The sequence below is a fragment of the Trichosurus vulpecula genome, chromosome 2, assembly GCF_011100635.1.
Source record: "Trichosurus vulpecula isolate mTriVul1 chromosome 2, mTriVul1.pri, whole genome shotgun sequence".
Classification (NCBI taxonomy): domain Eukaryota; kingdom Metazoa; phylum Chordata; class Mammalia; order Diprotodontia; family Phalangeridae; genus Trichosurus; species Trichosurus vulpecula.
This window is the reverse complement of record NC_050574.1, coordinates 43,481,798-43,493,031: the sequence shown is the minus strand read 5'-3', so window position 1 is coordinate 43,493,031 and position 11,234 is coordinate 43,481,798.

The window sequence follows — 11,234 nt, the reverse complement described above, 5'->3', positions numbered from 1 at the left end:
GAAGAGATGTTTGGTCATTTTTTAACAAAACTGGGGCAAATGAAAGAAGTGGTGCTCTTACTAACCAAAAAAAAGAGTTTTCTTTTCCAAAAAAATCCCTGTAATCACTGGCGAATTAAATGATGAGGCACATCTTAGGCAGTTGCTTTCTCAGAAGTGGAGCTTTAGCTGTCTCAGAAAGTCTAAACATTCTCTTTTCACATCACAAATGCACCTTGAGGAAGAATCTCAAGAATTTCTGTTAATTCGACAATGACCCTTCCCTGCACAGAAGCTCACCTTGAGGTAGTATGAATCAGTGCAAAGAATTCTGGGTTTGGAATCAGAAACCACCTCTGCCCTTCTGCCACTTATTAGTACTATGAATTTGGGCAAATCACTTAAAGTCTATGAATCTCACTTTTTTGTTGTTCAACCATTCTCAGTTGTGTACAACTCTTCATGACCCTATTTTTGGGTTTTCTTGACAGAGATACTGGAGCAATTTGCCATTTCTTTCTCCAGCTCATTTTACAGATGAGGAAACTGAGGCAAACAGGGTAAAGTGACTTGTCCAGGGTCACACAGCTAGTAAATGTCTGAGGTCAGGTTTGAACTTATAAAGACGAGCCTTCCTGACTCCAGGCCCAGCATGCATTGTACCATCAAACTGTCCTGTGCCACCTTACTAATATGTAAAATGAAGAGATTTTACATTATGACTAGTAACAACCACAGTAATAACTGACTTTCACATAGTGATTTAATTCTGCAAAACACTTTATTTTTTCCTCATTTTGTTCTTTACAGCTACCTTGGAGCCAAATGAAATCATTGTCACTATTTCTTAGATGTGGACACAGACTGAACACAGTTAATTAATTTGACTATGAACACCAAACTAACGAGTCTGAGGTAGAATGTGGACTGAGGTTTTCTTGACTCCAAGTCTAGTTTTCTACTCACTCATCCAAAGTGTCTTTTTAAGGTCTCTTCCATCTCTAAATCTATGATTGTATAATAGAAATCATTTTTGTGAAATAATGACTCACAATAGTGGGCATTCTGTAAAGTACTTTAAGAGTCTCTAGTCTTCTTCCTGAAACTTTCCTGATACCTGCCACCATTGCATGCTCTTAATGCCATCACAAATAACACCAAAAACAAAATTTATAATTTGTTACCATTGTTTAAAAAATGATAACAATAACAATAATAACTGTAATCAGCATAGTAACATGTTTGTGTATATATTATATATGTATGTATGTACATACGTGTGTATTGCCTTAAGGTTTGCAAAGCACTGAAAATGCTAATGAAACTCAGCAGAAGCTAGTTATTTTTTCCTGGCTGTAGTGCTGAATTTGTCAATTGCTACACACTTCATTGCTACTCCTTATCATGATATTGGCATGAAAAAGAATGCCGGATCCCTGCTGAGCACAGAATTACTGCAGCAGCACTATTAATCTGTCACATAGCATTTCTTACAACTATTTGGGATTCTCTTGTTTAGACCAACTCAATGAGCAATAATCACCTCTCCTATATTCAGCACTTAGATCCCTTCTGTGTTCTTCATAAGCATTGAAGGGACTCTCGTATACAAGAACCTTTAATAATTCAGTCAGCACCTTGGAGAGCTCCCAGAACTCAAAGTTGGCTTTCCTTTTCCAGAATCTCTAAATGTATCAGTGTTTCAAAATCTTACTTCTCTGATGAAACCACTGGTTTTCCCCTAGGTTTACTTTGAATCACTCTTAGTTCATAGAATTAGGTCCTCCCAGAGGTGAAAAAAATAAACAAAAACATCAGAAGTTCTCAAAACCAATTGTTACAAGGATGTGCATCCCTTCCACAATTCCCTGGCCTCTGCCACAAGCATCCAGATTTGGGCAAATTTGTTTCCGGTGAAGGCAACCTATCCCCTTTAGGTGAAGTTCTACATTTAGGAAGTATTCCATTCAACTAAAATCCACCTCTGCAATTTCCACTGCTTTGACTCCTACTCCTTGAGGACAAGTACAGGAAGACTAATCCTTTTTTCACATTATGGCCCTTCAGGCATTTAAAAATTGTTACCATTTCCCATCTAAGTCTTCTCTACTACCAAGCCCCTTCAGCCAATCTTTGGGAGGCAAAACAATCAACCATACTCTTGCCATCTTGGTTGTTATCCTCTGTTTGCCCTCCCATTTTTCAATATTTTACCTAACATGTAATATTCAAAACTTGATGCAACACCCCAAATACTGTCTTATGTGTGCAAAAGATAGCAGGGTTCTGCTGTTGCCTTGATGTGATTTTTCTCTGTTCCTCACTCAGTTAAAATCTGAAGGAAAAAAGATATAGGATATATTCAAACCATCCACAGAAAGGGCACTATCTACTTCAACTAAAGCTTCCCTATAATTGGAAAGGAATATCCAGACTAGCAAGAGAATGGAAAAAATTGTGAGGGACAAGCCAGAGTGTCATGGTTTCTCAGTCAATGAGAAAAGAAGAATCTACTATATCATCCATCCTTTTAAGGTCCATCTTGTCTCATCTCATCCATGGAGCTATCTCTATCTACTCCATTGTATTAATTTCCAGACTCCTTAATTTACTTATATCTTACTACCTCTTTTGTGTGTTTGTGTTTGTGTGATTAGGTCAATAAGACTGGAACAGAGAATTTCTATCCTTTCCTTATTATACTACTGGAATCACCTAGCAAAGTACTAAACTAAGAATAGATACTCAATTTTTAAAAATTGCTGAGATATACTGGTGCAAACATTCCTCCTGACTTTCCTGTGAATATCATGTGTAGATTAACTCTCAGTGTCCTCCAAATCAGTTCAGAAAGATATCAGTAGGGGCTGCTGAATGTATGAGAGGTAGCTGTAATGTTATTTGCTCTTCATTTTCGAAGAGGGCCAATGACATCATAAGAGTGACGTCTTAACTTGAGTGCGAATTGGACTTAAATGAGGTAAAGCTGCACAAAATTGTGCAGCTCCCTTTTCCCTTTTCCTGAGTCATTGAAGTCCAGTGACAATACAAAAGTTAAGATGACTGGCAATGACTCAGGATGCAGAGTGTGACCTTGGTGTGTTTGGTGTCTAAGCAAGCTCTAAGCACTCCACGTTGACTGCTTTAGCTGCCTTCATGTTGCTGAAACAAATTGTTCTCATCTGCCCATTCCACCAGAGGAAGTCTTCATGTACTTGGAGTAGACACCCCCCATCTCACCAATGGGTTTAAGGCCCATAAGTTACCCTCAACTTGGTTTAGCCCATCTGCTGAGATGGTTTACTAGGATGTGGCTGCTGTGCATGCTACAGTTTGTTGGTGAGAGTATTAATGAGAGCTTGAGGTAATTGGGGAAAAACAAATGAACGAACAAAGTATGGCAGTTCAGGAAAGCAAGATTTAGTCTGGTTCTGCCAGAAATTGACTGCTTGACCATGGGTAGGATATGGCTCATCTCTAGGCATTAGTTTCCTCATTGGGAAAATGAGAACAATGGAATAAATTATTTCTAAAGTCCTTTACACCTATGGTCTAAGACTGCATGATCACATTGTACAAGGTCTCCCATGGTCTAAGACTGCATGATCACTTTGTACAAGGAAAATTTGCCAGGTTCAAGGTTCCTGAAGATCACCAGAATCACATTACCTCAGGGTAAGAATTTATTTCAGAGGTTACCTAGTCTTACCTGTATATGAATAAGTAATATCTCCAACAAGTAGTCATCCAGCACCTACTTCCAAACCTCTACTGGGCCAGAGCCCACTGTCTCCAGAGGTAGCTGCCTCTGTTTCACTTTGGGGCAGTTTCAACAATGAAATGCTTCCCTACCCACAAAGCCTTATTCTGCTCCTCTGTAAGTTCCATGGCTCCTAGTTCTGCCCTTTCAGCCATAACAGAAGAAATTTAATCCCTCTTCCACTTCAAAGTCTATCCAGTACTGGAGGACAGCTATACCTGACCCCTCTTCTCCAAGGCTAATCATCATGATAATATCTGGAATATACAAAGTGCTTTACATTGGGAAACCTATTTGAATCTATTTGAACCTCACATCAATAATTTAATATTATCCTCATTGTTACATATATCTCTCATATCATAAATATCACCAAATTCTCTCTGGTGATGGAGGTGACAATCTATCCATGTCTGTCCACTCTAAGACAATGTTTTCCACTGCCTCTTGTAAATCCTCCACCACGTGTCCATCGAACATTCTTTTAGACTTGGGTTACTCCTTATCTTGGAGCCAAACAACTTTACTGGAAAGATTAAATTGCAGTGCTTCCTTTCCCAAATCCTGTCACTATATATGCATTTAATTTATTTCCCCATATACTTCCTCTCTTTTAATCACTTGTTATCCTTATACATTTCTTTTCTAATTTTTCTCATTGCCTATTCTTCTCTCATCTTCCTAGGTTTCCCTAAAAACATGAGATGTGCACACTTGGAGACATCTCATTCCCAAATTTTCATATGGACTATCCTGGGGCAGAGATTTCTGAGCTCATATTGATTTAATCAGTCACAATTGGACATATTATACATTGACCCTGACATTGCAGTGTCATTTTGGTCCTGTTTGATTGCTAAAGACAACAACATTTCTTTGTTCTTCCCTAAATATTTGGTAGTGTCCCTTTCTAATGCTTTCCATCACTTGCCAACTTATCCTTCATTAATGCATTTTCTTACCTGCCCACTCCCTGTCATCCCTTACTCATATCCTGTCTTCCTCTCCCTCTTCATTCTCCGCTCTTTTTCCATTTTCATATCTTCATCTGTTCATTTCATAGTCAAACTTTTTTCTGTAACCCATGTGTGAATTGAGGATAGACAGACTAGGTCAAGTCCTGGAGATCTGTCAATAATAACTTCATGATTCATGCCCTCACCTAGATATATGGGACCATTAGGATTTTGCTGATGAATAGGATATTTGATTCAGTTTATGTGGTAGAAATTAAATAAACTTATAAGCATATGTTTAAACATAAACATGCTTGTTAGGAAACACAGGAGGATGTAAATGGTACTTGTATGCAAGTCCATTTGCAAGGAATAAGCTCATATCATGAGAAAAATCCTTGCGATGTAAGTGGAGTTGAAGTTTCTTCAGTGAGGGCTGTGTGGATGCTTCCCTTGGACTCTGGCTCACACTTCCTCTGTCTTTCCCTGGAATGTTATTGTACTCACTCTGTTTGGTTGAGAGCTTGGTATAGTTCAAGAATCCCTCTCTTGCTCAACCACTAAAAGATCATGTTCCTACCTGGTCCCATATTAGAATCCCCTACCATTTTCCCCAGGTTCAACTTCCTCCCACCTCCACAATTCTGCAATTTGAGGAAGGGGGGAATAATTCCATTCTTTCATGTGGTTCTCTCTCTCCCAGATATCCCCCTTAAATTCTTTCAGGAATAATCCACATGTAACTATGTGATGGGTAATCTGGTGGGTGTTATATGAGGTGTATCTGCAGCATTTGCCATCCTGGCATAAGCTAACATCCAGCCTTGAGTGTTACTTTTGTTCACTATCAGACTGAATGATTATATATTTAGAATAAAAGGTACCTCTGAGATCATCTAATCCAACCTCCTCATTTTAAAGATAAGAACCTAGAGTCAAGTTTTCTCAGGTCCACAACCCAACTGTCAAGACCCAATCCATCAGACAACTGGAAGTAATGAAGAGAGCCACCCACCACCAGGAAACCAGGGCATAACCAGCTATATCTCCATCTAACCTTCTACTGTTCTCCTTGTATCAACATGGAACAGCTAATCTCTGCACCATACACCTGACCTCCAAAGATTATGGCTCTCCTTCAAAATCAGGGAAGATCTCTGATGGCACATAAATTCTGAGTTCATTGCTCAATTCAATGCTATTAATCCACTCTTACCTCAATAGTTTTAAGTGAGTTCCAAGACCCTAATTAAATCTGAACCAAACGCTCATCCTTCTGAAATAAGAAATTCTCTCTCTGCCTCTGTCTCTCTGTCTCTGTTTCTCTGTCTCTGTCTTTGTCTCTGTCTGTCTCTGTCTCTCTGCGTGTCTCTTGCTCTATCTGTCTGTCTCACTGTCTCTCTCTGTCTCTGTCTCTCTTGTTTATAATACATTACCATGGCATTATGGATATATAACTCATAAAAGCATTCCATGTATATATTGGAGTCATGCATAATCAAAAAATTTAACTGATATGAGTGTGTGTTATAAAGAATATTGGAGCCCACTGGCATCCAGTACACAAAGGGGAATAGAATGAGAAGTCCTTGAATGGTGGACAACAGGGGCACGCTAACAGTTTCTAACAGAATGTAACACGCAAAAGAAAGCTTATTGGGGAGTATCTGGATGGATTGGGGCATGGATGAAGAACCTGTGGCCTTGAGGCTGCAGGTTCCCCATTCCTGGATTAGAGTATAGAGACACTAGATGTGGCAAGATGAGTCAAGAAGGGATAGGTGGATGGCAAGAGAGGAGTACACTGGAGAAGTAGCAATGAGAAGAGACAGTAGAGGATGCATGAAAGAGATTTAGATATCTGTCTTTGCTCCCATTCCCCTTGGTAAGAGATCAGTATATATGACCAGAGAATGGCTGTGTATATAACATTGTCAGTTCATTCTTTCAGGATCTTCTCACTCTCAACTGCATTTTAAATTGGGTTTTTGAAAAGTAGTTTTGACACTTGGTGAAATTTAACCCAATAATTGAACATTGTGGAAAAAAAGATTATTTGAATTTGGTGGGATGCTACAATTAATTCAGTAACCATTGATAGGCAACTGTGCTGTTTGAGTTCTCTTTGAATTTGGGACAACCAGGCTGTGTCAGTGTGGCATACGGGAAGGACCACTGAACTGGAATCAAGAGAACAGAGGGTCAGAGCTGAAATTGGCATTTTGTCACTGTGACTCCAAGAGGTTACTTCCCTTATGTGGGCTTGTTTCCTCAATTGTAGAATGATGGGGTAGACTAAATGATGATGATGATAATAATATTTATAAAGCACCTACTATTTGCCAAATGCTGTGATAAGTTATCATTATCTCATTTGATCCTGGGAGGTAGATGCTGATATTATTCCCATTTTAAAGTTGGGAAAACTAAGGCAGACAGAAATTAAGTGGCTTGCCCAGGGTTGTAAAGCTAGTAAGCATGGATTTGAATTCAGTACTTTCTGACTCAAGGCCTGGTGCTCTAACTGCTGAGCCACCTATCTGTCTTCTGGTATAGATAATCACTAAATCCACTCCTAGCTATGACATTCTATGGGCTTATGCTCTAAAAATAAACTAGTACACCTTCAAATCCCTCTTAATATGGGGGTCAATGATTTAGATTCATTACACATAGATAGTGTGTAATGTATACATGTATTATATTGTTATGTGTATATGTATGTATACATATGTGTGTGCATATATGTGTATAGGCTTATCATGAATGAGGATTTCTTTCCCCTACTCTCTTGACCTCCAGGCTCTGGCAATCTCTGTACTGTGTTACCAGTGAGGTCAGTTAGTTATTCCATAAATACACTAACTGTACTTGTAGTATGGTCTTTCTATCTTCCACCTTAGCAGTCATAGAGTATTTTCTCAGCCCCTAAATGACTTGTTTTTTTTATTTGATCCAATAACTACATCTTCAAAAATTTTCTAATTCTAAGTGAGTCAGAAAGTTTCCTCCTGGTTCCCCAGCCACTCTCAGAACTTCTGATTTTAATGAGCACTTGGTCCCACAGAAGCCTCCCCCTTCAGCCCCTGGAGACAGTGAAGTGCAGAGGTGAATGGCAATTTTATTTCCTTCTCCAATAATTCTCCTCCTTTTATTTTGACTCAATCCAAGGATGAGCTAGTCTATGATAAGGGATTGTCCCTGCGATTGTGTGAGTGACTGGAAAGTGAAACCTCAAAGGAAAGAGAAGTAGTGACCTTGGTGACCTCTCCAGCTCAACAAACTGATCTTCAGAAGAAGCTGACTGGTTCTTGGCATCAACCTAAAGCCACCCATGATGCAGTGGGGAGAGATATATTGGACATCTTTGGAGAAGACTTTCTGTCCTAGGTGTGAGTTCATGGAGCTATGGAAGGGGGAAGGAATTTTTTCTTATGCAAAGCCAACTTCAAATGTCTTTCCTGCTGTCCCCTTCCACCTGTTCTGTTGGGAATACCACAGAATAAGAAATGACAGGGAGCCTCAGGAGGGGACAGCATGGAAGACAATGAGAGCATATTTAACATATTTGAGACAAAGAAAGTTGTAAAACAGGGCAAAAGCTAGGCCTCCTTGAAGGATCCCATTTAATAAAAGAAAATGTCAGAGGTGGAAGGTACGTTCAAATACAGAGTTTGGAGAAACGCGAGGACCTAGGAAATTAGCATCTTTGGAATGAGGGACATAAAATGTGGGACCTGGGAATGACCTTAGAACATAAAATATTAACTCTGGGTTGACTGATAGAATATAAAATGTCAGAGTGAGAAGCGTCCTTAGGACATAGAATGTCAAAACTGAAGTAGATTTGAAAGCACATAGACTCTAACCCCTTTCTTTTTTAGATAAGTAAATCATGGTTTAGCAATGAGGAAGTACTGTCCCTAAGACCTTACCACAAGAGTGGTAAGGTTTTAACTAAGGCTACATGACTGGAACTGTGAGGAGAGATAATCAGCTGGCATTTATTTAGCTTTCTCAAGTTTTCCGAACACCTTCATGCACTATTTCTTTGGAGCCCCACAGCATCCCTCTAAAGTTATTACTAGAAGAATCACTGTTACCACTATACAAGAGAGAGAACTGAGATTTAAGGAGATTAAGTGATCTGCCCACGGTCACACTGCTAGGAAAGTGTGAGCGGTAGGGATGAAAGGCCATGATGAGAGGGACAGTAAGAACCTATGGCATAAGCAGAGTGGGGTGACCAGGTTAGCAAAGGGTCTCTCTCTCTCTCTCTCTCTCTCTCTCTCTCTCTCTCTCTCTCTCTTTCTCTCTCTATCTCTTTCTCTCTCTCTCTCTCTCTCTCTCTCTCTCACACACACACACACACACACACACACACACACACACACACAGCATGTTTGGATTGGTTGGACAAAATGGAGAGGGTATAAATGGAGAGGAGATTGAGTCGAGGACTTTATTGCTATTTGACAATATTTTTAGGTCTCACACATGGAAGAGGAACAAGATATTTTCTGCATGACTCTAAGGGGGAGATGGAGAACTTGATAGCATAGAAAATGCCTTGGGCTTGGAGTTAGAAGCTTTTCTGTGAGTCCTAATTTTGGTGTTTAGTATCTGTGTACTATTAAGAAAGTCATTTAACTTTTCTGTCAGTGGATAGAATGCCAGACCTGGAATTAGGAAGACTCATCTCCCTGAGTTCAAATCTGGGCTCAGACATTTACTAACTGGGTGACACTGGGCAAGTCATTTAACCCTGTATGCCTCAGTTTCCTTATCTGTAAAATGGGCTAGAGAAGGAAATGGCAAACTACTTCAATCTCTTAGATGCCAAGGAAATCCCAATTGGGGTCATGAAGATTTCAACATAACTGAAAAAGAACTGAATTACAACATAAGGAGAGGATTGTATTATAGGTTATCTAAGCTTCTTGGGGTGGCTAGGTGATACAATGAATAGAGCACTGGCCTTAGAGACAGAAGGATCTGTTTTAATGCAGCCTCAGACACTTACTAGCTGTGTGACCCTGGGCAAGTCACTTAACCTCCATTTGCCTCAGTTACTCATCCATAAAATGGGGACACACTGGAAAAAAGAGTGGCAAACCAGTCCAGGATCTTTGTCTAGAAAACATAGTCAGACATAACTAAAGAACAGCAGTAACAGCAAAGCTCCTTTCAGCTCTCAAGAGCTAAGATCCTTCGAATGTATTACATTAAAGGTAGGCAAATATTCACTCAATTTTTTAAAATAATCTCAAGAAATCAGATCTGAGAAAGAGCAAGATAGTGAGTTATCTTTCCTTAGATGGTTTTGAGAAGACTGTGGATGACCATATATCAAGAGCACTCTAGATGTGACCACCCTGCTATCGATGAAAAGTTGACCTCTAAATCACCTCCAAATGAATGGGCTAAACCTTCCACTTATAAGTGCAAAGTTTCATCTTTATGTGTCTATAATTGACAGGGAAGGTTGTGGTTCAGAGAAAAGGACATTGAATACAAAGTTGATGAACCTAGATTAATATCCTCAAACTGTTATTCTCCACTTGTGTGACTGTGGCTAAATAACTGGCTTGCAAAGCCTCAGTTTCCTCAACTGTGAGAGGAAGATGTATTAGATGATCTCTAAAGTCTTTTCCGGATCCAAGTCTATGGTCTTGTGGTCAGCCATCTAGCAACGTAATAACTCAAAAAGAAGGCCAAGGCCAAAAGCATCAACCTGCTTCACTCCTCCCTGCCCCCCCATCTGTGAAATTCCTGCCCATCTTGCAAGCTCTCCTCCTCTGGATTCACTGAAATGTCTCCATAGCTTTCTTAAAGTGGGTTGTCATTGTTTGTCTTACATTCTCAAAGAGGACCATAACATCAGGAAGATGATGCCATGACTTGCAAGTGAATTGTATTTAAGTGAGGGAGAGCTGTGCAAGGTCAACAACCTCACTTTCCTCTCAAGAGCTGTCTGGGTCCAGACACAGATCAGGATGACTGGAGATGGCCCCCTCTTGAAGCGGGAAGGGGGAGGAAAATGTATTATATTCACAAAACACATTAAATGAGATGGTCATGAGTTGGGTTGCCTGGCCACACTATACTTGAGGATCCATGCCAAGATGGATGGATCATGGGAGTAAAGTTTTTGAAGGCCTTTTTAAATGACTTATTTCCCTTTAATAGATCTCTTAGAATAGCCTCTCCCTCCAGAAGTATCGATGTTCTGATGGATGGAGACAGAGAGATGAATGAAGATGCATCCACAAAGGTTAATTTGTTCATGGTTTGTATTTCTTTTCTTTGCCTTTGGTTCAAGCACTAGACAATTGCAAACCTCAAAGCCTGCAGGTTCCTGAAGTATCCTTGATGAGCTCACAAGATGGACATGATAGGGGTAAGAGCTTGTGTCCCATGGTGAAAAAACTACTCTTGCATGGTCCAATCACAACACTTCAAATGTCCCTAATGTTTTAAGGTCTACAAACATGTTTCCTGAAAGATATTACCAATGTTATTATTGTTCCTACTTTTGT